Raw genomic sequence first — 27,952 nt, forward strand, 5'->3', positions numbered from 1 at the left:
TTTTAAAAAATGAGCAAACTGAGTAGTTAAGCACTTTGTCCCCCGCCTGGACTGAGAAGCAGCACCAAATGGCCTTGCAAGCAGTGTGAGGCACCCTGCTCTTGCTGGCACGTGAAGGTGGCCAGCAAACCAGTCACATGCTAGGCCCGATCATTTATGCCCAAGCAGAAAGTGTGTGCTTCCAGTAGCAGGTGGATTCTCTGGGCGCTGTGCGAAGACCCCGAGCATTGCTAGGCAAGTCGTCCAGGGAGAATCAGCTAGAATCACATGGGAATCACACATGGGAACCTTAGGGAGAAACCACTGTGTCAAATGCTCCAAAGTCCTTCTCCTTGCACCCCCACATACACCTTTTTGCAGCCAGAGGGAAGAACCAGGATGGGATCAAACAGGGACTAGCTATTTTCATCTTAATTTGTACCTAACTATGTACATCCTTTGGCTGGAGGCCAGGCGAAATTCCTATTCCACTTTATAAAAGCAAAACTATTAAGTGTTTCTCTTACATTGCTGTTGCTTCTAAAAAAAGAAAAAGAAATCTTACAAAACCCAGTCCATAGCTGGCACATAAAGACCATGTGTTGGCTCATTAAAATACTAATTTTTTGTTATTGTTTGTTTTGAAAAATCTGTGAAGCTTTTCCACTGTGCCTGGATGAGAACTCTGTGTAATCCATAGAAAACCACAATCTTTACCCAAGAGGAGCTGCCATCACAAAACAGGCAAAATATCAGAATACAAACAGGCAAAATCCACACTTCACAAACTGAATAAAGGACCAGTAGTGAGAGCCAGAAAAGCTGGCATGATTCAGACTGGGGTGGGGGTGGGATCTAGTTTTCATTCAAATGTAATAAAAATGATAATGCTTTAACTCTTGCAAAGAGCTTTACAGTGATGTTCTTCTGTTTGAGCCTCACAAGGCAACGAAGGAGGCGTGCTCATTCCCCTTTCCAGATTCAGGTCAGCTCAGTGACCCGCCCGAGGCCATGATCAGCAGTGGCCAGTGACTTGCCCAATCCAAGAAAATGGAAGGCATCAGGATTTTTCTGCCTGAAGAGCTAGTCATAGATGCAAATAAAAATACACCCTCACAAATGGCCTTTCCCCTTCCTGGGAAGGAAGCTATGTGTCACACCTGCCTGCGTTTCTGGGACCTTTCCAGTTTCTTGTAGGGGTGGGGAGGACAGCTTGGTGGGAGAGTTTCTAGAAGGGCTACCCGAAGGAAAACAGAGGACACCAGGGACACAGCAGGGTGGTTTCCCTCTCCCTTCCCTTCCAGAGCGGAGGTGTCCGTCTCCTCCGTCAGATGTGGCTCCTTTTCCTCACTAAATTACCATGCTAGGCACGTGGCGACGACACACAGGGTTTTCCATAAATTTGAGTTTAAAGGGGATAACACTCGATGTTAAATTGTTAAATTAAATCATTCTTTACAAGACATTTTTACAGTTTCAAGCCATTTTCCCAAGCAGAGCTGCATCGTAAATTAATTACTGCATTAACAGTTCATTGGTGACTATTGTAAACAGCGTTTTTACTCAAAAATGTATACACATGTACACACGCAACTGTGCTCCAAATGTTTGTTCACATGTTCTGAACTCATTAAAAAGTACTGGTAATGTTCGAGGGAAAAGTATTCTTAGTAATTTTGTTGCTCGCCTCATTTTACCCTGGAAAGAGCTATGTTTACCTTCCACTGGCATAGAGGGTAATTTATCACAGTTACGTACCTGGCGCTGGATAATATAATTGAGGACTTTTTAGAAGTTGAACCAGGTCAGGGAAGGTTGGTTATTAATCTAGTAAAAACATCTTTAATATTTTGGTTTATATATAAACTAAGTAGAAAGATGAACCATTTTTTCATCCCTAATGGCTGAAAATATGAAAGGTAAAAATCCCGTGGTAGGTAAACATACAACAAAAGTCACATACATTATATCTAGTCATGCTTGTTCCAAAAATATTTTGTAAGTAAATGGTTAGTCTTATAAAATAATGTATAATGAAGAGAATATATGTTAGCAAGATGGTTCCAACTAAGGTGGGTAAAAAATATAATTTGGGTAAGAATATTCCCTATATTATGCCTGTAAAAGTATCTCAAATTGTATATAAATAACCTGGATTGGTTTTATATGCAGTTTAAGTTTTTTCTAAATACACATACTTCATGCATAGCTCACAGTCATAAGGCATCAAAATACCCATGTATAAGGAGCAGGTTTTTGTAAAAAGCATATTTATATGTCTTATATCTGCAGAAACCATTTTCTCCAAACCCAAACTTGGCACACCCATTTGATAAGCTCAAGTATATTTATGGAACAGTAGATACATTTGAAATCAGGCCTGATCCCCAAAATCAATGCCCTCTGGCTGCTATATCTCTGCAGAGAATAAGGTCACACATTTATACACACTTTTATGTGACACCCTGTATATATCATGTGTACACAGAACAGAGACACATCGAAATAGGGCTAAAATCCAAAGCAAAAACCCACCCAAATGTCCATCAGCAGTGAAACAGATAAATAAATTGTGCTATATACATATGATGAAATACTAACCAGCAATGACAGGGCATGAACTATTATTATCCTTGCAACATGGATGAATGCCACCATAATGTTGTACAAAAGAAGCCAGATATGCAAAGAACATAATGTATTGTTTCATTTCCGTAGAATTTTAAAAGAAGCAAAAATAATCTATGGTGTTAGAAGTCGGGGTAGTGGTAGCCTTTGGAGAGGGGAGGAATGAACAGGACAGGGCAGGAGGGGTCTTCTGGGGTCCTACTTACACAGCCTGGTTTCACTTTCTGAAAATTCACCTAGCTATATGCTTATGATACATGTGTTTTCTATATGTAAATTATACTTCAATAAAAATCTTACTTAAAAAAGTAAAAATAAAAAAAGGCCACTGGCCAGGCACAGTGGCTCATACCTATAATCCCAGTATTTGGGGAGACTGAGGCAGAAGGATCACTTGAGTCCAGGAGTTTAGGGTTCCAGTGAGCTATGATGGTGTCACTACACTCCAGCCTGGGCAACAGAGAGAGACCCTGTCTCTAAAAAATAAAAACCAAAACAAAAAGGTAGCTGCCTCCCAAGCATGGCTAACCTAAACTGCTGCACAGGGTGTGAGCTCTCCACGTTTTGCACAGTGGAGCAGCAGAACCCTCAATATTTTCCAGAGACTCAAAGGAATGGGCACTTGCGATTGTAAGAAGAACCCTCTTCTTCTCAGACTGTTGTGATAAACAAAACTTCTTATTGTAAAAGAAGCTTACGCCTTCTATGAGCCTAATTCAAATATCCCCCAGTGTGTGTTTGTTCAGATCAGCCATAATCTGGTCACGCAGAGCCAGGCGTCCTCAGAAAGGCTGTCCGTGGTTCTGGTTAGATGAACTATTTGCCAAAGACGTAGACAGCCTCGCTGTCTAGAACAGACCATGTTAGCTTTTGACAAAACAACCCAGTGGATAAAGAGCACATTCTGCAAACTGCCTCTGAGCATCCCCCAGATTTGAGAGAATGTTGTGAGGGTAATGTTACACCTCTCCTGCTAGAATTAAGAAAGGGAGCCTTTTACTTGGTCTGAACTTTCTTCAAGAAATTCACCAAAGCTAATGCATCTGGCATGATTCCATCTGGAGAATGTGTGGCTCTTCCATCATTGCCCAGACCATTGCTCTGCTTGAAGCCCAGAAGCTTCTCTGTAAACACGACAGGGAAACTCACAAGTGGGGTAACAAAGCTCAATGCTGAAATTGGGATGGGGGGGGACAAATGCCAAAATAAATACCGACGACCAGAGAAGGCAGTCGATAAGGACCAGTCGTCCAGAGGAAATGAGAGAGAAAATGAACACCCATTCCTGACTCTGGCTCTGCTGTCTCTTTATAACCATGTGTAAATTACCTCACCTTCCTGGGAGATGGATAGGTAATGCTTTCTCTAAGTGGAGGCAAGGAAGGTTGATGGTTGTGAGGGAAAACAGGATTCTCCTCCCTCTCTGGGCATGTGTCCATGCTGCCCCAGAGAGAAATGTCTTTAGCAAGCTGACATCATTCACCATAATCATGACCCTCTGGTCTCTTGGGAAGAATACACTGGATCTGTAATCTTTAGTTCTTCTTCTAACTCTATCACTTACTTTCAACATCATCTTCAGTGAATCATTTAACTTCTCTGGGCTGCAAATACTTTGTTGACTGCAAATGCCCTTTTGATTCTTCAAACACTCAGAAAAGGAGGATAAAGAATGGCCATCTATTGCTTTGCGCATTCACATGCATAAGTGACACTCTGAATCAGAAAGCCAATCCTCCCTGTCTCCATGTTTAAGCCCTGCCCAGCTCAGATGTGGTGATTGAATCATGCCTTCTACAAGAGGTGGGGCAAGGCATATGAACCTCCTGAGTCATGGGGAAGGTGGGTCATGCTCAATAGCCTTTCATTGTGAATGAGTAGTGGCTAGCTGCTACCCAGGCTCCTCCTAGGCTTCTCAACCCTCTGGTCTTTTCCCTGACCTTGATTGAAAAAGAGACTTAGGCCGGACGTGGTGGCTCACACCTGTAATCATTCTGGGAGGCCACGGCGGGTGGATTGCTCAAGGTCAGCAGTTTGAGACCAGCCTGAGCAAGAGCAAGACCCTGTCTCTACTAAAAATAGAAAGAAATTAATTGGCCGACTAAAATACGTATAGAAAAAATTAGCTGGGCATGGTGGCACATGCCTGTAGTCCCAGCTACTCAGGAGGCTGAGGCAGAAGGATCACTTGAGCCCAGGAGTTTGAGGTTGCTGTGAGCTAGGCTGACACCATGACACTCTAGCCCGGGCAACACAGTGAGACTCTGCCTCAAAAAAACAAAAAGAAAAAGAGACTTCAAAATGTTCCAATTATATAAATCTGGTTTTTAAGAAAATGATCAATGCTATATCATAATGAAAATCCATTTTACTTTGTATTTTTATTGTCTTGGTGGAGGTGTAGAAGGACAGTTATGGCCACTGACAATTTAGAAAGAAGAACATACTTCATATTAAAGGATTAACAGAGCTCACAGAAGGCCAGTGAGAAATAAAGTGAAAGTATTGCTGAGATTGTAATGCAAACTAAGGGAAAAGTACAATTTGATATTGCCCCAAAAGGGCGATTGACCTTCCCATGTTTTAGGGAACACATCTGTGGGGAAGGTGAGCAGCTACACCTATAGAGCCAGCCCCTTTGGCACTTGCAGCAATGCCAACATAGTATCGAGGAAACGGATGCTTCTCTTAGTCAGGCATGTAATCACATATTTCCAGATGAGAGGCACAAAAAATGATTAAAGGTTTGGGAAATTGGATCTATATAGAAAGACTAATGGAACTGGCTTCCTATATCCTCAAGAAGAAGAAAAAACTGGCGAGAAGAGAAAGCTCTCAGCCACCCTATGTGTGAAAGAATGCATGCAACCAGTGATGCTGAGAATTAACTGAAGGCAAAAGCAAGGTCATTAAAGAACAGCCAGATGTACTTTACTTACACTTGAACAAGATTTTTAAAGCTTTGAGTTTTTAAGCTAGAGAGATCCTTGGAACCATCTCTCACTTCAAAAGAGGTCTCGGGGTCTCCCTGAAAACATTGGAGCAAAGTAGTCCTTAGCTTCCTTTCTCGGTTGGTTTGATTAGCAGCAAAAGGAAGGTCAGAGGAATTTTAGGGGTGCCTATCAGAACTATAGTTTTATGATCTTGACAACCATTAGGCTCCACAAGTTGGCTGTTATCATTTCTGATCAATAGTCTGATCAGAAATAATAGTGACCTCAGCACAGCTACCTCAATAACTATCCAAATATTGGCACAGGTTTACATCATTTTCCCAAATAACAGAGCTGCCCTGAGCCCATCAGCCCTATAAAATAAGTTCCTTAGCATGACTTTCTTCTTTCTGTAAATGATATCACTTTTGTGTAGTCACCCAGGTGTGACACCTCAGAGTCATTTTAGACTAATCTGTCTCCCTCGCTGCTCGTTGGCAGTCTGTCAACAATGCCTATTGAGTATTCCTTCTGTCTTTCTCATCTCATTTCCATCCCCTTCTTTCCATTCCCAGGGCAAAAATTCTAGTTCAGGCAGTTATTAACACACACCAGTAAGGAAACTACTGAGATGACTTAATTCCTGCTTCCTAAATTCAAGTTCTTTCTCAGTGTTTCTCAAAGGGTAGCCAAAGATCACCTTCAAGAAAATTACCAAAAGAGCTTGCTAACCCTTTGCACTCGGTTGTCCAGTGTGGATAATGTCGAGTGGATAATGAGAAAAAAGCAAGTGAGTGCAAAGGGTTAAAAATGCAGAATTCTCAAGCCCTAGACTTCTGTCTCAGAGTATCTGGGGTTGGTACTCAGGAATCTGATTTTTTAATAAGCACTCTCCCATTATTTGTGTAAACTAAAATTTTGGAAACCCTTTTCTACCAATTCAATCCACCTGGAGATTGTTCATTCATTTTTACGACAACACATGCCAGGAATAGTTCCTCTTTTCATCAAGCTATTCCATCCATTTAAAAGTCTTAGGTTTGTTCATAAATAGTAGAAAGGATAAATAAAATGTGATATATTCGTACTGTGGGTTACAATATAGCACTGAAAAGAACCAACACCCACTGCTACACACAACAACATGAATAACTCACAGTGAATGAGCAAAAGGAACTGGACATAAAAGAGTACATGTAGTATTTATATGAAGTTTAAGGATAAGCTACTCTTAATAAATGGTAATAGATGTGAGAACAGTGATTCTTGAAGGATAATATCAACTGGGTAGAGACACAAAGTGCACCTTCTGGAGTATTAGAATTGTTTTATCATTTAATTCAGAGGAACTGAGGTGTGTGTATGTGTGCATATGTGTGTGTAAGTAAAAAGTTATTGAGGATTATACACTTTATTTTAATCATACCTCAATTAATATAATAAAAATAAATAAGTGTAGTTACAGGCTTCTGGCGGTGGGGAGAGGTGAGAGAAATAAAGAAAACCTTGAGTGATTCACCATTGACTGAAGAGTAAAATCCAAACTCCTTAGCATGTTTTTTAAGAGCTTCTAGAATATCTCCATATCCTAACTTTTCAAACCAAAGTCCTACCACTTCTCTTCTTCAATCAGACTTGCCGCCTTCATTTTACTGAATAGAACTCAAGGTTTTTTACCTTCCTTTTCTTATTCTCTTTCTTCTTCTTTTGTGATCACACCTCACCCACCTAGAATGTTATTCTATTCTTTCTCCATCCAATTCTTAACTATACTTGAAGGTCCAATATTTTTCCTCAGAACTCCTGTTCCTAACTACTGGTGGCTTGAATTGTATTCCTGAAAAAGATACGTTGAAGTCCTAACTCCTGGTACCTTATTTAAAAATAGGATAATTTTCAAATGTAATTAGTTAAGTTGAGATGCTTGGATTAGGAGGACACTTAGTCCAATGACTATCGTCCTTATAAGGCCATGTGAGGACACACAGACACACAGAGAGCAAACTACCACGTGAAGATGGACACAGAGATTGGAGTGATGTGTCCACAAGCCAAGGAATGCCAAGGACAGCCAGCAACCGCCAGAAGCCAGGAAAGAGGCAAGCAAAGACTCTCCTCTGTAGCCTTCGGAAGGAACCCTGTGATAACTTGATTTTGGACTTCCAGCCTCCAGAACTCTGGGAGAAGAAATTTCATTTGTTTTAAGCCACCCAGTTTGTGATAGTTTCTTATGGCAGTTCTTGGAAACTAATACAGCACTCCTACTCATAGTCACCTCTCTTACTTCCTGGCTTCTATAGCTTCTAAATTCTAAAGAAGTCACTTGGCCTCTATGGTAGCCAGTCTCCCACGTGGCCCCCAATAATCCCTACCTCATGGTGTTAATGCCCTTGTAGACCCCCTCCCACATGAGTAGGACACACCTATGTTACTGATAGTGTATTATGGAAATGATGCCTTGTTTCTAAGGGTAGGTCATAAAAGACACTGCAGTTTCTGCTTTGCTCTGGACCATTCACTCTAGGGGAAGCCAGGTGCCATGTCACTATAACATTCAGGAGGCCCTATGAAGAAGTCCACTTGGTAAGAAACTGAGACCTCCTGCCAACAACCATCATAAACCCACCATTTATGTGAGTAAACCAACCTGCAAGTGGCTCCTCCAACCCCAGGTACGCCTTCAGATGACTGTAACTCGAGCTAAGATCTTGACACTGCAACCTTATGAAAGGTCTTTAATCGATTAATCCACTCCTGGATTCCAGATGCACAGCAACTATGTGAGATAACAAATGTCTGTTGTTTTAAGACAGTAGGTTATGGGGGCATTTTTCTGCAACAACAGATGAATAATAAACCCCTATTTTCATATAGTGTCTTCTATTTCCTAACTCTTTGGGGAAGATCTTGACTTCTCAACTAGATTGCAAACTCCTTGAGAGCAGAGATCATTTTGGGGGTCTCATTGCATCCTCAATCATGCCTCATAATTTATTATATATGCAAAACATGCCTGGTGAACATGTGTGAATGAGTGAATGAGCACAGTATATCCCAGCAGATAAGCTTTCAGAATACTGGGTTGAACCAAGAAGTATGTCTCTTATTTAAAAATCAAGTTTTTGGAAACTTCTCTCATGAGGAAACATCGAGAAAAGCTGCGTTTGAAGCCATTTTGAAGCCATTCTTCTTTCTCTCCCACCCATTTCCCTGCCTCTCTGGGGTTGCTTGTTGGCTTCTGAAATGTAGGTCACCTCCAGTGGCATGACCTAATTAGAAGATGTAATTTAACAGAAAAAATAAAATAAAAGAAATCCTCTGAGATGGCAGATTTGAAACAAAGAAGAGTGCTTCTTTCATTTTGTGTTTTTGGCAATAGCTTCCCTACTAGAATTATCCCTTTTCCACCCCCAAGCTATACAATTTGTAAGGCACAAAGAAGAAAGGTAGAAATGCATTCAGGAGCAGCTGGAAATGATGAATTTATAATGATCACAGAAGGAGTAAGAGAAAGCTTTCCTTCACTAAAGTGGCTCTGTGGGGCTGTTTCTTGGCAGCACGGTGAGCGAGACTTCGGAGGAAAAAGTACTGATGATGCTGATTCAAAGTACGACACACCTTAAGGTTGGGAAGAGACCTATGTCCCATCTAATCTGACCTCCGAGGAAATGCCATGATACCTGTTGTGTTTGTGACACAAGAAAACCCCAGACACAAATCTTCTAAACAATAGAGTTTTTTTTCTTCATATACTTGGCACTCTTGTTTTAGAAAAGAGAAAGAGAATAGTAAGCAAGCTGAACAGATTTTAGGGGTTCGTTGCAAAATTCACTCCTGGGGATATCATCGAGCCAGGTTGGATTTAATCCATCTCCTTCACCTCTTCCTCTCAGAGGTATGATGCTTGGTTCCTGTAAAATGCTTAAGTGCTTTCTGAATCACCCCAGAAACACTTAACTACACTGATCATAATTGAATGCATTATTAATTCTTTCTTTGAAAACTGATATTCCATGTTTGTCATTATGCAATTCCATTTATCCATCCAACAAAACTCAAAAGCCCACTATATGCATAACCTGCCTGGTGTCTGACATTTATTAAGGTAAAAACTATTATATTATTCCCATTTTACAGAGGCACCGGAAGACTAAGTACTTTCTTAAAGCCAAACAGCTAATAAAAGGTGAAGCCAGGAAACAAACCAAGCAATTTAACTATAGAAATTGTGTTCTTAATTCTTTACATTACTTTACATGGACTATAAAACTATATTTTCCATCTACTTGAGATCAATGCAGTGGGCATTTACTGTATAGAAGGCATATCTGTTTCTGTCTACAAGAAACTTCCTAATTGCAACAGAGAAGCCCAGTCATTTTCAGACTTCTTTTCATCCCAACACACCCATGGGAGATATGCTGCCACTGATATCCAAGGTTCATGCACCAGTGACTCTCAATGTTGCTGAACAGGGGATTTTGATATGCCCTCCTGGCACCCACCTCCTCTTAGAATCACTATCCTATCATTGAGAAGTTCCACTTCCAGCTTGACAGCATGAGGAGCTCTGCAGACTCCTCCTCATTGAAACTGGTGAAAATTATTTTTCAAAACAATTTAAGGTCTCTAGAAATAATCCTAGTGGCATATAGCAAATGAAAAACCATTTATTTATTTATTTATTTTTTTCATTAGACAATTAAATTTTTATTGAAGCTTAATGTGGTACAGAAATACATTTCAACTGATTTAAGTCCAACACCAATGAAAGGAGAAATTATGGCACCAAAACTTTCCCTTCTCTACCATACTAAAGATTAATTTAGATTGCTATTCAAACTAGTTCTCATTTTTCTAGGCTGTGTTCTACACAAATGTGCAGGTTTTCAATATTATAATTCTTAAATCTATTAGGAAAAAAATCAGACTTCAAGCCAACAAGCGTCATCAAAGCTACTGGTTTTTTTCAAGAACAAAATCCACTTTTGAGCATTGGTCCTCAAGACAGAGCACCTCAAAACATTAGGTGCTATGCTCATTACAGAATCAAACTGATCGTGTTGACTGAAAACTTCCTCAATGAAACTTTCAATCAACATGCTTAAAATAAGTCAAAAGTGTTCCAACCACTTGATTTCATACCAAGTTGATTTTATGTTTAGAAACACTAAAAAAAGGCGTTTCGTTTATAAATACGGAAGGAACAAAACAGCACTGCATCAATCCAGTACCATTTATTCATGAAAATTTACTAAAACTCAGAAAAACAAGTTAGTGGTATTTGAACCAAGACCCACATTCTTCCTTCCCTCTTTCAGCTCAGTGAGGTGGAGACTCCATCCCCAAACACTACAGCTAAAATCACAGGGCTATTTCTCTCTCCTAATACCAGTCAGAGGGCTATTTTCCTGGAAGGAGTGGGGCATTGGCATTTCTCATCTTTCCCCTAGCTACCTGTTGCTGAGGCTAAGTTCTGGATGGATGTGGCCAAGAGGTAAGGATTCCCTTCTTCTGCCCAGCCCCCACTGTGCAACACAGGCTCTACCTTGGGGATGGTGTTGCTGAGAATACTGGGACCCCGATTGTGCTTGTCTTGGCTCATAACGCTGGGGTTCCATGCCAAGCCAGGCAACCTAGTGCTGCCACCCTGCTCATCTACTGAGCGCTCAGCTTCTGAAGCAAGGATGTCACTCAGAGAAAAACACACGATTGTCCCTGCCCCCAGCACAAGAACCTGGCTCACATATTTTGTCTGAGGGAAGAAACAAGTCATAGAACAGAGGGCTCCAAATTTCATTTACAACAGAGTGTGAAGGAGTTCAAGCCTAAAGATGCTCTCAAAACAGTGGAAGTTATGGTGCAACGCAATTTTGAGGAGATCCATTGAGTAATGGAGATATAGACGAAGCTGTAGGACAGCTAGATTGCTGAAGAAAAATGGAGAAAGAGACATCTTACCTTCCTGAGGTAAGAACAAATTGCAAACACCTGATCTCAGAACTTTCACTTCAAAGAAGCCTAAATCTGATTGGATTAGTATGTGAGGCAATTTATGCCCAGGGGCATTGTTGAAATAAAAGCAATCAGCTGGCAATTAATTGAGGTTATAATTATGTGTGGTCAAGGAAAGAGAGAAACAGTAAAAAAAAAAGCCTGTTCAAAACTGCTGTCATCCCAGGTGACTGTGGGCATACCCAAGACTGCAACCTTGAGGAACAACATCAGAGACTTCACATTGTAGAAGGGATAAAATGAGAAGGGAAGGGGAGATAGGTTTTACTGAAATAATTCAGCCAGTCACTAAACAAGTAAACAAGCAAGCAATAATTCCTAGAAAGACTAGCACTCAAAGTTGCTATAGTATATTATGTAAAATGTCCAGTGTCTAATAAAAAAGATACATGCAAAGAAACAGTGAAATATGACCTATTCACTGGGGAAAAAAAAAGAAAGGAACAGAAATTGCCTATGACAGTGATCATATGTCAGATTTAACAGACACAGATTTCAAAGTAGCAATTATAAATATGCTCAAAGCACTAAAGGAAACCATTATTAAAGGAATAAGAGGTAGATATGATGACCATTTTGCATCATATGGAGAATGTCAATAAATTGGATTTTTTTAAAAAGAACCAAATGGAAATTCTGGGGTTGATAAGTATAGTAACTGAAATGAAAATTTTATTAGAGGGAACCAACAGTAGATTTGAACTGGCAAAAGAAAGAAATAGCAAACTTAAAGACAGATTGGTAGAGGTTATACAGTCTGAAGAATAGCTGGGAAAAAATAAAGAAAAATGGGCAGAGCATCAGAGAAATATGAGACATCATTAAGCATACCAACATAAGTATAAAGGAACTACCAGAAGGAGAGGAGAGAAAAAGAAGCAGAAAAAATATTTTAAAAAATAATGACTAAAACACATTAATTTACACATCTAGAAAGTTCAATGAACTCAAGTAAGATAATCACACAGAGATCTACAAATTGATAGTAAAAATGCTGAAAGCTGAAGACAAGGAGAAAATCTTGAAAACAGCAAGAAAAAAAAAAGACACATCACTTAAAAAAAGAAACCCATATTTACTTGACAGCTGAGTTCTCAACAGAAACAATGGAGGCCAAAAGGTAGTAAGATAACATGCAAAATGTTCAAATAACCAAGAACCTGGTATCCAGCAAAGTAACCTTTCAAAAATGAAGGCAAAATAAAGATATTCCCAGATAAAAGACTTTAGGTTCAAAGATTAAAATATATTGAAAATGAAAGGATAGAAAAATATCCTGAAATAGTAACCACAAGAAAGCTATAGTGCCTATACTAATATCAGACAAGACAGACTTTAAGACAAAAAATAAATGTTACTAGAGATAGAGAAAGAACATTTTGTACTGATAAAACAGTCAATCCAACAGGACAATATATACGAGCATATATATGAGCATATATGCACTTAATAACAAAACCAAAAAAAAAAAAAACCACACACACACACACACACAGAGCAAAAACTGACAGAAATGAAGGGAGAAATGGACCATAATAAAAGGAGACAATAATAAAGGGAGATTCAATGATAATCAGAGATTTAAGTGCCCCACTTTAAATAATAGATTTTTAAAAACTAGTCAGAAGATCAACAAGAAAATAGAAGACTTCAACAAAACAATAAACCAAATGGATCTAACAGACATCTGTACATAATTCCATCAAACAACAGCAGAATATAGATTCTTCTCAAGTGCTATGGAGCATTCTCCAGAATCAAATATATGCTAGACTATAAAACAAATGTCAACAGAGTTAAAGGAATGAGTATAGTCTGACCATGTCCTCCAAACATGATGGAATGAGACTATAAATCATTAACAAAGTAAAAATTTTGGAAACTCTAAAATGTGTAGAAATTAAATAACACTACTAAAATACCAATAGGTCAAAGATGCAATCAAAAATTAAACCAGAAAATATTTCAATATGAATGAAAATGAGGACAACATAGCAAACCCATGGAATGTAGCTACAACAGTGCTTATAGGTACATTTATAGCTATACATGTTTATATTAAAAATGAAAGATTTCAAATCAATAACTCAACTTTCCATCTTATGGCACTGAAAAGAAAAGGACACTATGCCCCAAACAAGCAGAATAAAGGATATGTTTAAGATTAGAGCAGAAATTAATGAAATAGAAAGAGAAAAACAATAGAGAAGATCAATAAAACCAAAAGCTGCTTCTCTAAACAGAGTAACAAAATTGACAAACTTCTAGCTTTGTCAAGAAAACAAGAGAGAAGACATTAGAATCAAAAATGAAAGACGAGTCATTATTACCAACCATACAGAAATAAAAAGAATTATCAAAGAGTATTATCTACAAGTGTATGTGAAAAAATTAAACAATTTAGATGAAATAGACAAATTCCTAGAAAGACAAAACCTACCCAAACTGACTGAAGAATAAATAGACAATCTCAATAGACCTATAACAAGTAAAGAGATTGAATCAGCAATCAAAAAACTACTCATAAAGAAAAGCTCAGGTTCAGATGGTTTCACTGGTGATTTCTATGAAGCATATAAAGAATTAATACCAATTCTTCACAACTCTTCCAAACAACAGAAGAAGAACACTTCCCAATCCATCCTGTGATGCCAGTATTACCCTGATATCAAAACCAAAAATATCACACAAAAAAACTGCAGACCAATATTTCTAATGAACATGGATACAAAATCTTCAACAAAAACTAGCAAACTGAATCCAGCAATGTACAAAAGGAATTATACAGCACGACTAGGTAGGATTTATCCCAGGAATACAAGATCAGTTTAACATGCAAAAATAAATAAATAAATAAATGCAATGCACTATTGATAAAATTAATAAAACAAAACCCATATGGTCTTTTCTGTCAATAAATCATTTGACAAAATACAGTACCCTTTCATGATAGAAATTATTCAACAAACTAGGTATAGAAGGGAACTTTCTCTGCTGGATAAAGGAAATCTATGAAAACCCACATCATATTTAACAATGACAGACTGCATGCTTTCTCCTAAGATCCAACAAAAGGAGGATATCTGCTCTTGCCACTTCTATTCAACATTGTACTAGAGGTTCTAATCAAAGCAATTAGGCAGGGAAAATATATAGAAGGCATCTAGATTGGAAAAGAATAAGTAAGACTATATCAATTCACAAATGACTTGAACTTGTATTATAGAGAATTCTAAATAATCCATGAAAAAAACTACTAGAACTAATAAACAAGCTCTTTAAGGTTGTAGGATACAAGGTAGATATTCAAAAATCAATCCTATTTCTATACATTGGCAATGAGCTATCCAAAAGTGAAATAAAGGAAACAATTCCATTTACAATAGGATCAAAAATAATAAAATATTTAGGAATAAATTTAATAAAAGATGTACAAAATTTATACCCTGAAACTATAAAACATAGTTCTAAGAAATTAAAAAAAGATCTAAATAAAATGAGAAAACATCCCATGTCAATGGATTGAAAGATTTAACATTGTTAAGATGGCAATACTCCCCAAACTAAGCTATAGATTAAACAAAATCCCTACCAAAATCCCAACTTGCTTTCTTGGAGAAACTGACAAGGTGATCCCAAAATTCATATAAATATATAAATTCATATATATATGAATATATATATATAAATTCATATATATTTGGAAAGGATCAGAATGGCTAAATCCATCTTGAAAAAGAGTAAAGTTGAAGGATACACACTCGCCAATTTCAAGACTTACTACAAAACACAGTAATCAAGACAGTGCGTTACTGACATACAGTTACAAATAAGCATATAGATCAATGGAATAGAACTGACAGTCCAGATGTAAACCATGTGTCACTGATCTGTCTTTCCACAGGGGTGCCAACACCACTCAATGGTAAAGAATAATATTGTTAACAAACGATGCTGGAACAAGTGGATAGCCACAGGCAAAAGGATAAAACAAGACAGTTACATTACACCATACACAAAAGTTAACTCAAAATAGAAAAAAAGACTTAAATATAACATCAAAAATGATAAGACTCATAGATGAAAATATAGGGGTAAATAGACCTCAGATTTGGCAATGTATTCTTGGATATGCTCTTGCTTACCAAAAACATGAGAAACAAAAGAAAAAATATGCTATGTTGTGCAGGCTGGAAAAACAAAAACAAAAAAGAAGATTAAAAAAGAAAAGAAAAAATAGATAAATTGAACTTCATCAAAATTTAAAAACTTCTGTGCTTCAAAGAACATGATCAATAAAGTAAAAAGACAACCCACAAAATGGGAGAAAATATTTACAAATCATATGTCTGATAAGAACTTGTATCCAAAATATATAAAGAAGCCTTCCAACTCATTAATAAAAAGACAACCTGATTTGAAAACATGAAAAGGGTTTGGGTAAACATTTCTCCAAAGAAGATATACTAATGGCCAATAAGAAAATGAAAAGATGTCCATCTGTTAGTCATCAGGAAAATGCAAATCAAAACCACAAGATACCACCACACACTTACTAGGATGGCTAAAATCAAAATGTTAGATAATAATAAATATTGCTAAGGATATGGAGAAACCAGAACCCTCATACACTACTGGTGGGAATATAAAATGGTACAGGCACTTTGCAAAACAGTCTGATACTTCCTCAAATTGTTAAACATAGATTTGTCATAGGACCCAGCAATTCTACGCCTAGGTATACACCTAACAAAAATGAAAATGTATGTCCACACAAAAATTTGTACATGAAAGTTTATAGCAACATTATTCATAACAGCCAAAAGGTAGAAAAACCCCCACACATCCATCAACTGATGAATGGATAAATAAAATGTGATATATGCATACAATGTAATATTATTTGGCCAGAAAAAGCAATGAAATATTGATATATGCTACAAAGATGAACTTTGAAAACATCATGCTAAGTGAAAGAAGCTAGTCACAAAAGCCATATATTATATGATTCCATTTGTGTGAAATGTCCAGAGTAGACAAGACAGAAAGTAGATCAGTGGTTGCTCAGGGCTGGTGGGAATGAGAAGGAGGGTGATAGCTAAAAGGTACAGAGTTTCTTTCTGAGGTGATAAAAATATCCTAAAATTGAGTATGGCGACATTTGCCCCTACTTGTGAATATATGAAAAACCACTGGATTATACACATTAAATGGGTGAATTCTGTGGTATACAAATTATATTTCAGTACAATTATTTTTAAAAATTCAACAACATGCTACAAAATATCTGACCAGTACTCTTCAAAACTGACAACGTCATTCAAAACAAGAAAAGTCTGAGAAACTGTCACAAACCAGAGGAGGCTAAAAAGACACAATGACTAAATGCAGTGTGACATTCTGGATAGGATACTGCAGCAGGCAAGAGGCATTAGGGGGACACTACTGAAATCTGTGTAGAGGGTAGAGTGCAGTTAATAGCAAAGTACTGATGCTGGTTCCTTACTTGTGACAAACGGACCCCAGTAACGTCGTAAGATGTTAACAACAGGGGAAACGGGGTAAGGGGTGTACAGGAACTCTCTGTATTATCTTTGCAACTTTTCTATGAATCTAAAACTATCTTAAAATACAATGTTTATTTAAATTTTTAAAAAAGGAATCACTCCCCTAGTCCAGTATTTCCCCACCTCTCTTATTTTTATAAGTTTGCTGTAGATAACTGTGAGCCTCCTTTGTGGAGAGGCCGGTGAAAGGTTAGGGGTGAATGCTGAAAGGGTGGGGGTCACACCTTTAGATATCATTAAAAAGGAAGACAAGAAGTAGAAAAAAAGTATGGCGGAGGCTGGCACCTAATCCTGGTGGCCAAAGTTGAGATTTGGCTGCAAATATTTAGGAGGTTAAAGAAGAGCAACTGAAAGAGCGGGAGGGGCCGGGCTGGGTGCAGAGGACCGGAGGGATGAGGGGTGGGAAGTAGGCAATGCTAAGGGGCAAAGAAAGCACAGCAGCCACAACGCCCCTCTCCAGGTCAGACAGATTGTTATTTTTCTCTGCGGGATGGTTGTTTACAACAGTTTATTCCTCACAAAGCGCTAGAGGGGACACAGATGACCACGGTCTCCTTTTCTCCTGGTACTTCCCACTGGACTAGCGTCCTGAGAGGCATACATGCTTTGTGAAGTGTTGTTTGAGGACACAGCCTTACCGGAATATCTTATCAACATAGACTCTATTGCCAAAACAAGCAAATGTTCAAGATGTAGGACTCTAATAAAAATAGCAAGCCAAGAATCTGATCGGAATACAGAAAGGAAGTTACTTTGCAGACATTTTATTGGGCATTTACTACAAATTGTGTCCTAAGTCAGAGGTTAGAGGTAGGAGACAAAAATACACTCTCTGCTAGCTCCGGAGAAACTCAGGGAAAGTCTGTGTGTGATCCAAGGAAGTGAAGAAGGGAGTGGTCCTAAGAGAGAGAAAACCTAAAAAGGAAGAAAGGAAAAGAAGGTCACATACACAAACACACACACACACACACACACACACACACAAATACAAAGCCAAAGGCTAACAGTAGGAATATACGCCAGTCTCCTGCCTCTCCCGCAAAAAGTCAAGTCAAAAGAAAAGCCACCCAGGGAGTAAGCGTGGAGAGGAGACATGAGAAGCAGGGATCCTGGCAACACTCCTTGAGCATTTGTTGTGTACCTGTCTGAGCCACGCTAAGAAACCGACATGCCTTACGGCATCTAATCACATGACTCTGCAGGGAGGTCTATTTTTAATCCCCATTTTCCAGAATGTGAGGTTTAGTTTAAAGAGGTTCCGTGACTTGTCTGAGGACACACAGGTAGGAAATACTGGAACTGAGGGAGTCTTTCTCCAGGTCCATGTGCCTAAACTCTGTACAACTCTGCCCAGACAAAGGGATGTGGGTGAAGAGAAACAGATTATTTCCTTGTTTTAAAATGAAACTTTGCACAGGGATGTGAGAAACAATCAAGATCTAAGTGTTCCATTCTTAAGTCCAGCCTCACCAACAAGGTGTGCCTAATGAAGGAAGAAGGAAGGAAAGAGAAATGGTAAATGCAAGAGTGTTAGCAACCACTCCAGGGAGCCCCTGCTATTCTGCAAGGTTGGAAGGAGGAAGCGGCCTCAGCTCAGAGTTAGCACTTCCCAAGCCAACACTATTGATTCAGTGAGACAGTGACACAGCAGAATGAATTAATAAACATGTACTCAGAGCCATTATTGCTGCAGAATAACATATGCATGCAACTAGTGACAATTTTAAGGTGAGCAAGAGAGGTACCTAGAGACAGTAAGAAAAGGAAAGGGGAAATATATGTTGAACAATTGCAAAGAGTCAGAGCAATTTGTTTGTTTGAGCTGAGACATGTCAACTCCCTTGGGCAGAAGCCTTGTGGCCACATCACTGCATGGTTATTCCAGTTAGGTGCATAAATAAATGGTTATGAGTTCTGGACATACTATACACAGTATGTAGTAGAAGCAGGCCCACACGTTTTGAGTAATGTATGGAAATGTCTTGGCCATATTTCTCGTGCCAGAAGGTATTATAGCCAACACGGGAGTAAGTGTGCCACCTGAGACACGTTGCAAAGTCTCTCATTCAGTTTGGGTTCACCCAGACATTTGGGGACAACAGGCTCTCTTCCACCCATACGCTTGACTTCTAGACCACAGATCTCTCCATCTTTATTCACTGTCTCCATTCCAAGATCAAAACTGGATCTCCTATTTGTCACTTTGCCTGTTGCTAATGTGACTTCACATTTCATAAATCTGAATATATGAATTTTAAGGAATTATATATGAGGTGTGAATATCTTTGTGTAGTTGGAACCCACTTGAAGGATCCTTTTATAAAGTCGCATTTTCTTACATTTGCCAATAAGAAATTCATGATAGATTTTCTTTCTCAAATGCCTTCCTAGTACATTCATTATGTATTCTGAATCAGAAAAATATGACTGTGCAGAAGCACGTATGTTGTGTAAATTGTGAGCTGCACCTATTTTGAAATGAAATATGGGTACAAGTTGTGAAATTGGACGCTGCTTAGGGAAGACATTATCTGAGGATCTACTTACCACCATGGATAATAATTAATACCAACAGTTCTCAGCATATACTGCGGTGCTCCTCCAGTTATCAATGCTGAATTCTATTTCAATGGAAAAAAAAATCACAGGATATTAGTACCAGAGAACAAACTAGAATACATTTTGTTGACCCTCTTACTTTTTAGATGAAGACTCCAAAATCCACAATGTTAAGTGGCTTATTCAAGATCATGGAGCTTTGCAAGTCTGGTAAACATCTCAAGTCTCATAAACATTTTTAAACTTGGTCTCAGCCTATGTGGCCCAATCTACTGAGGACATGAAGTCCTCACAATAATTTCCTCTCATTCCCAGGCTACAGAACCAAGCAATACTGTTACCCAGAAAGAATTGGGTGTCAGGGGCGGGTCCAAGTTTTGGGGGGCTTGAAGTTTATAAATCTTGAAAGTCCTTCCAAGAAAAACAATACTAAACAACAAATATAAAATTAGGTACAATAAGAGAATATTTACTTAGAATGAGGAAATAAAACAGTTATTTTTTAAAGTAGACAAGTATCACATATATCACAAATACAGAAAGATAATGTAATGTTTTTATTAACTAACTTTCTAACATGCCTATAATACTTGTTCCTCTATATTTGGCTGAATACTCTTTGATGACTTTTTTGCATGACAATGATTTTGTGATTTCTTTCCTGTAGGAAAAATAGAAAGATATTTTATTCTTTCCTCTGGCATGGTTGATCAAAACTTGTCTTTTATTATTGATAGTTTATATTGGTGGTATTGTCATGTAAACTATTAGGGTAGTTGTCAAATTTTGGGAAACTTTCATCAAAGATTTTTTCATATAGATAAGGGGTAAGATTTAGAAAAATGTTCTACAAACTAGCTCCTGGCTCTATTTATTTGAAATATTATCACTCTTCATATACACATGTACTCCCTATCTCAGGCATCTTATTGGAATACTGTCAAAACCTTCTCAGACCCAGGTAAGGGGGAATCTACACTTTATTGGGCTACATTCTACTCCTCCTCCTTGGTGTCAATTTGCACATGGCAAGATGTCTATAGGGTTAGGAGGTATGTCTACTCAAAGCCCATGCCCCCTACTTCTCCTTCTTCTGTTTTAAAATGGGGTCTCACTCTGTCTCCCAGGCTGGAGTACAGTAGTAGGATCACAGCTCACTGCAGCCTCAAACTCTTAGGCTCAAGCAACCCTTCTGCCTCAGCCTCAGGAGTAGCCGGGACTACAAGCACATGCCCCATGCTTGGATCTTGGTCCAAGTACATGGGGTCCTAGAATTTCTTGTTCCTACAGATCCTACCTAGACCTCTTCCTGGCATCTGTCCTTCTAAGGGCAGACCGTACTCCCCGAGTGAGCATTCCTTGGGCAACCTTGGAGCCACGGGCAGAGCTCATGCAAATGAGGAGCCCTAAAGCTTAAAGTGTACGAGCTTCATGGCAAACCACCCTGACATGGCACCCAGAGGCTCTGTGAGGAAGCCTTTTCCATCTTGAAGCCCAGCACAATCTGGAAGCTCTCTATTCACCAAAAGTACAGTCTATAAAATCCTCATATCACTTCCTCGTGGCAGCCATGCAGAGGAAGCAGTTGGAAAGAGCTGGAAGACACAGAAATGTGCATGGCTCTCAACACAGCAATCTTCCTGGACGACGAGTAAGCAGCAGCAGACACCTTGCCTGCGTGCCCTCCTGATCGAACGCATCTCCACCTCGGCAGCCCTCAGAGGGCAGCCCCACTGCCCAGTGGTGCCTTCAGTGTTCTCATCTGGCAGAAGTTGGGCGCCTGCTCCTCAGACCTAACCATTCCCCTGTCTCTTTCTCCTTCTTAACTTCACAACACACCAGGCATCCATCTCCCCTTGACCCCACAACAGCCCAGGATGCTGACAAAGTGAACCCTCTGGCCACAGTCGATGGAGGATACACTCCCATTCTCTTCCAGCATCACGCCTTGAAGAGAGGCAGGGGAGGGAGTGTGGCAAGCAGCAGCCCAGAAGACTGTCCACCCTAGTCTAAACTGAAGATGTTTTAAGACAAAACTGATCATCTGGGCTCCCACGCCCCGAGGATTGGTTTTCCAAGCAGCCACCCTCTCATGTTCCCTCCCAGCTCCCCTCGAGCCCTTTGACCCAGGGGCCCATGATCTCCCCCTGCCACTGCCCCATCTGCTCAGGACATCCCCCGGGTAGGCAAGAGCATCCTCCTTGTGACAGCTCTGGGCAACCCTGGCCAAGCCAGCACTGTCCGGCGTGCACCCGCCTCCCAGTGTCTGCTGGGGCTCTGGCCGTCTGTCCCCACGGTCTGAGGTCCCATTTCCAGGCCCTTTTATTCACATTCAGGTTATGAGACGAATAACATCCCCTGCCTCGAGGTATGTGTTTTTACACAGAGGACAAAGTCTTAAGCAAAAGATTCAAAGTCAACAAGAACAAGCTTTAATAAAATATCTAATATAGAGAAATTTTAGGAAAACTTCTAGGCATCTCAAAGAGGGCAGCGCATTTAAATCCTCACAACCGCCCTGTGCCGGGAAGAAATAAAGAGACTGCGAGCTTTGGGGTAGTTAGCAGGGGGCTGAGGGGTGACCTGGGAGGGGGCTGGGTGGCTTGTCACAAAAGTCAGAAGACCACCCGTGGTGGGTGGGGACGGCCGACTCCGTTGGAACCCGCTTCTCTCCACACACAGTGGAAAGGCCTTCGTTGGGGGCAGGGGTGGCCGTCCGAGCCGGGCTTCTCATTTTGCATTCCCTGCGCTGCGGGCCCAGCCGAGTGGGGGCGGGGCTGGGGAGGGGCATCTGGAAGGAAAAGGACACATTTAAAAGGAAGGATTTACGAGGCCATGAAGATGTTGCTCCCAGACTCCTGAGTGCAGGAGTATGACTTATTTATTTTATTTTCATTTGTAACCAAAACCTTCCCCTGACTCCCATTGGCCCCAGCCGGGAGGGGAGAGAGGGCCGGCCCGTCAGGCGTTGAGCCGGGCCAACGGGAGACAGTGTGGCGTGATGCTGACGCAGCCGCTGACAGGCGGCGGGCCCAGGGGAGCGCCGGCAGCCAAGCCGCCAGGTAGCGAGCCGACGGCTGGGGAATTGCTAAGAGGCGCCCGGCTGGGGGGGGCAGGATGGTGAAAGAGTTGGGCTCGGGAGAAGGTGCGATTTTGCGATGCACCAGCACTGTTGTTTGCCACTCCCCTTGGAGCCCTCTCCACCCCGGCCCCACCAGGCTCTCCACGGTTCAGTCTCCTCCCTCGCTGCCCCCACCACGGTGATCACTCCTGCAGTCCCCCTCCCTAGTCAATAATGTCTCTCTCCCCCTCTCCTTTTGGGAGAAGGAAGGCAGCAGATGAATACACATTAATAACATCAAAATGTCACTTAGTGATCAGCTGGCGAGGGGCAGTCTCTCTGCTGTCCTCAAGGCAACCTACTGAGTGGCGATCTGCAGCGCCAGAGGAAAGGACGGCTGCTGGGGCGTGGGGGGACACAGGCCGGGGAAGGACGGGCACGGCTGCGTCCACCTGCCTGGATTCGTGCACTCACGGTGCAAAAGCGTAAGGTGCATGAACTGTCATGAACTATCGAAGGCCTCAGGACTGCCTGGTCCACACTCCCCGGGGAGAGGAGCCCAGGGAAAAGAGGAGATTGTGTCCCTCAGCTGGAGTTCTTTTTTAAGAGAATGGACGTTGGGAGGGAAAGGGAGAGCAAAGCTTCAAGCCTATGGGCAATTCCTGAATCCTGCTCAGAACGGTGACCCCAACCTTTGCACTTGCATGCCCATTAGTTGAGAATCTCAGAATTCTTCTCAAAGTCTTCCTATTTTGGAAAATCCACCATCCTTTTTTGTGCAAAAAACAACAAACAAAATAAAACTTGGCTCATCAGATTGTGGTTAGTTCCTGGTCTTTTTCTATCACTTTTCTGCACAATGTTTAAAACTATGAGCCTCCTGCTGACCTCACCCTCATCACTGCACATAACCACACAGTCCTCTTACTCGGGATGACGCAATAGCAAAATCGTCACTTCTTAAATGGCAGGACAGATGCTGCTGATCTGACGGCTGGAATATTCAGATGGATTTAAATGCCTGGTAATTCTCAGCAGCTGCAAGGTCACACGCTTCCTGTCTGATTACCCGTGAGTCTCCTCCACCCCACCACCTCCTATCTGGGCCAGAGTTGTATCATCCCCCATCTACAGATGGAACAACAAAGGCCCAGCGGAGTGAATGTGATTTCATGAGGGGGTGGAGTTGGGGATACACCGTTGCATCATCGGGGGGCCTCGTGTTATTATATGCTATTGTGAAGCCAGGCTTCAGTCTACACAAGAGTGGGAGCCTTAGAGTTCAGCCCGGACACCTGCTTGGGCTACAAGAAGTACTTAGGCCTGAGTTCTGGACTTAGAATTACCACTTAGCAATCAGTTTAATCATATCACTCACCTGCTTACAATCCTCCTATGGCTCCCTATCGCCCTTAAGACAAAATTATAACCCCTCACTGTAATACTCAGGACCCTGCATGACCTGACTTTTGCACGTCTCTCTCACCCCATCTCACTCCTCTCTCCCTCTCACTTACTACTCCTCAGTCACAATAGCTTGCTTTCTGTTCCTTAAGTCTCCCAGGCTTGCTTTCATTTCATTATCTTTGTACCTGTTGTTCCCTCTGCTCACAAGGTCCTAAAAGTGCCTGGAGTTGCTAATCATCTGGCCTTCAACAAACACTGGGTTACTCAATGAGTAGGTGAAGCACAACTATAGGACGATAATAATGCAATGGCATTCTCTCCCCAAAGGGTTTTTCTAGGGAGGGGAATTTGAAATTTGATTTTTTTAAATCCAAGTAACGATCACGAGGAAAATAAGAATCTTTCATTTGCTCATTCATTTATTCATTCATTTAGCAGACATTTATCAAGCACCTTCTATGTTGGGCTTCACTATATTCATGTGGTACTTACTGCCTGTATTTGAATTATACGCCTGAGCAAAGCTGGGGAATCCCCTCTACAGTGTTTAGGGCTCTAGAAGTTCTAACCTAGCTCTGGTGTCAGCTCATGGGTCACCCCATCAGAGATGCTTTTCCTGATGACATTATAAATGTAGCTCTCCTTGCCTTCCCTCCACTTTCTAACACATAACCCTGTTGTATTGCCTTCACAGAATTTACCACCACCTGAATTCATTATTTATATATTTACTTCTGTACCACCTGTCTCCCCTAACTGGCATTTGAGTTTGATGAAGACATAAACCTAGTCTATCTTAGTTAGTCACCACCAGCACACAGAACAGTGCCTGGCACAAAGAAGATGCTTGAGAAATATTTGCTAAATAAATGAATTAACGAACAAATGAATGAATGTGATCTCAGATTAGCCACTTAACCTCTCTGAGCCTTAGTTTTCTCACCTTTAAAGTACGATCAACAATAATATACCTACCTATTTCAAAGTGTTGGTGAGAGTTTGAAATAAAATATACGTGTGAGACTCAGTTTCCCAGAAAACAGAGCCTGAGGCAAGGATTAAGTGTTGGTACTTTATGTGAGAGGTACAATCCCAGGGCATTGAGAATGAAGACAAAAGGAAAAAAGACAGAAAGAAGGAGAAGAAATGAAAAGTGGATGAGTTACCATGTTGATCACTGCTTCTTGTGAAGCCACAAAGGGACACAACTGGTCACTTGGCAGGAGCATCCACTAAACCACATAGGACATCTTATATGGAGAAACTCTACCTTGAAGCAATTTATCAAGAGAGAATAAAATACTAGTCAATATTCACCACTGGAGAGTTTATTGCCCACACTTCCTGATTGCCTCATCCTGATCACCTCCCCCCGGGACCCCAAGAAAGCCACCCAGGAAGCCAACTCCTGTGTCCTTTATGGCATTTCATGCAAGTCTGGAAGTGGCTAGAAGACGAGAGTCTCCAGGCCCATAGCAGGTTGACCATAAGAGATGAGGGCCTGCAGCCCTACATAAAATCCTTTGGCTTCAGGTGTAGCAGCTACCTCAGAACAAGCAGCTGAGAGTTCAGCCCAGGGGACAAGTGAGGATGAGAGAATCTCATAAGCGGGGAGATTTCCACCAGGATAAGAGGATACAAATAAGATATTTTTGATACAGTGTGAGAAAGTAGCTTGAAAACTGTAAAGCATCAAACAATGAAAAGTGATGTTGTTTTATTGGTCTTTTTTTTAAAATTCAAGTGTCTTTCCAGCTCATAGTCTCTGCACTTGTATAGGTTTAATGAGCTTTCAACTAGACTGTGCAAATGAAAAGAAGTCTTCCCTGTTTCTACCGTTATTGTTGAAACAGCACCTCTCTGAAAAAAGCCACTTCATCTCCTCATAAAAATCCTTCTATCCAAAATAGGAAACATAAATGTGTTCTGTTAAAGTAGGTTTTTTTTTTCTTGCTATGTTTAGTTTATATTCTTGAGAGAAAGTGGCAAATATGAGCAATCCATATGGGAGTTACTTTTCAAGTTAACCCCTTGTGTCTTGATTCTCTCTCCAGCACTCTGTTCTACACCATCAACTTTCTGGAGCCCATTCTTATATTGTCTACACAGTGATCAATTTTCAAACCTCTCCAACATGTCGTTAAATGCTAATAGCACAGAGCCCCTGTAATGGTCAGGACGAAAAGATTTCCTGGCCTGAAATGCCTCCATCAGCAATTACATAACGTGTTGACATGTGGACCCCTCATCAGGTTTTATCTACAAATCCAAGACCTGTACTATTAGGGTCAGCCCTAATAGGGGGTCAGCCCTAATGGGGATCAGTCTGGTTTGGGGTCAGCCTGCATTGAAGAGCTACATTCCGGAGCTCAGTCAAATGAAATGCCTGAAATACAGTAAGATACACACATGCACACACACACAAACACAAACACATGTCATGTATATAATTCATTTAAAAAGGACTGAATGAATGAATGTAGTCAGTTTAGAGTGGAAATTCAAAAATTAAAAGCAAAATCTCAGGCTCTAGAACAAAAGTGCCTGAGTTCAAATCTCAGCTTTATCATAAACCAGCTATTGGGACATTGGACAGTTTGCTTAACCTCTAGGTGCCTCAGTCTGTGCCTTGATTTTTTCACCTTTAAAATGGGGATAACAATCATATCTACCCCACATATTTGTTGGGATGATTGAATGATGCATGGACTGGAAGTCTTTTAGTGCGGTAAGGGTACCTAGTGCACAGTAAGCAAGAGATGTAGGTGAGCTTGGAAGATCATTTCAAATGTACCCAGTGCACCCCCTTGCCCATCTAAATCTGGGGGAGAGTGTCGTTTTCCATCATGCCAGCTGCCTTCACTAGTTCAACCAGACCCAGGCTTACACATGTTTAAAATCCCGTGTAAAACCTGCCTTTAAAAATTTGTGTAGCCAAAGGGAACCTCATACTGGTCATGGCATTTTATGTCGCTTTGTGATACATTGTGTTTTTAAACACGGTGGTGTCAATTGATTCAAGTATTTTATTGAACAATTTTACTGTTCTTGTGCCCAGAGGCTTTTTAAAGCAGAGACCAATTTTTCAAATCAAATAGATAAATGTATAGTCATTGTATTTGAAATAACAGCAGCACAAGCAGTAGGGCTAGAATTTCCACGTGGGCTATATAACTATTTGCCTAATAGCCTGGAAGTGCTCCTAAAATTTAGGGGAGAACAGTGGGAGCTGGTGGCTGAACTTCACCGCCACCATCTGAAGCCTTTTACATGCCATCACCCAGGCCTGAAATCTGTGTCCCTAAAGTAACTGCCAAGATCTTGGCCACATGGGAATCATCATCCCAGGGACAAGTAGTCTGACCTCAACTATTTCTCAAGTGCCTTTGACATCCAGTTTTGTCTCTCCCCATCGATGGTAGAATAATGAATAATGAGTCACCATTTAAGATTATCCCTGTAAACCGTTGCGTGTAACTATATTGCACACTGCAAATCACCTTAATCTTAGTACAAAATAGCTCTCTACTATCCAAAATATAAACAGTTTTCTTATGGAAACACTGAAATTAAAGAACTTTAAAAGTCAGCATCATTTATAGTAGAGCATTCTAACCATATGTTCCTCCTAATGTGATGCAATATGGAATATACAACATCACTTTTGAAGAATGTTTAACCTAAATTGAACCAAGCCTAGGGGATAGAGGAAAACATTAAGTAAGGCTCATTAGAACATTAAGAAACATCCAGAACGCGGGATGTTCTACAAGATAGCTGGCCTTGTCTCTCAAAAAGTGTGA

Source organism: Microcebus murinus, chromosome 8, assembly GCF_040939455.1.
Source record: "Microcebus murinus isolate Inina chromosome 8, M.murinus_Inina_mat1.0, whole genome shotgun sequence".
NCBI lineage: Eukaryota > Metazoa > Chordata > Mammalia > Primates > Cheirogaleidae > Microcebus > Microcebus murinus.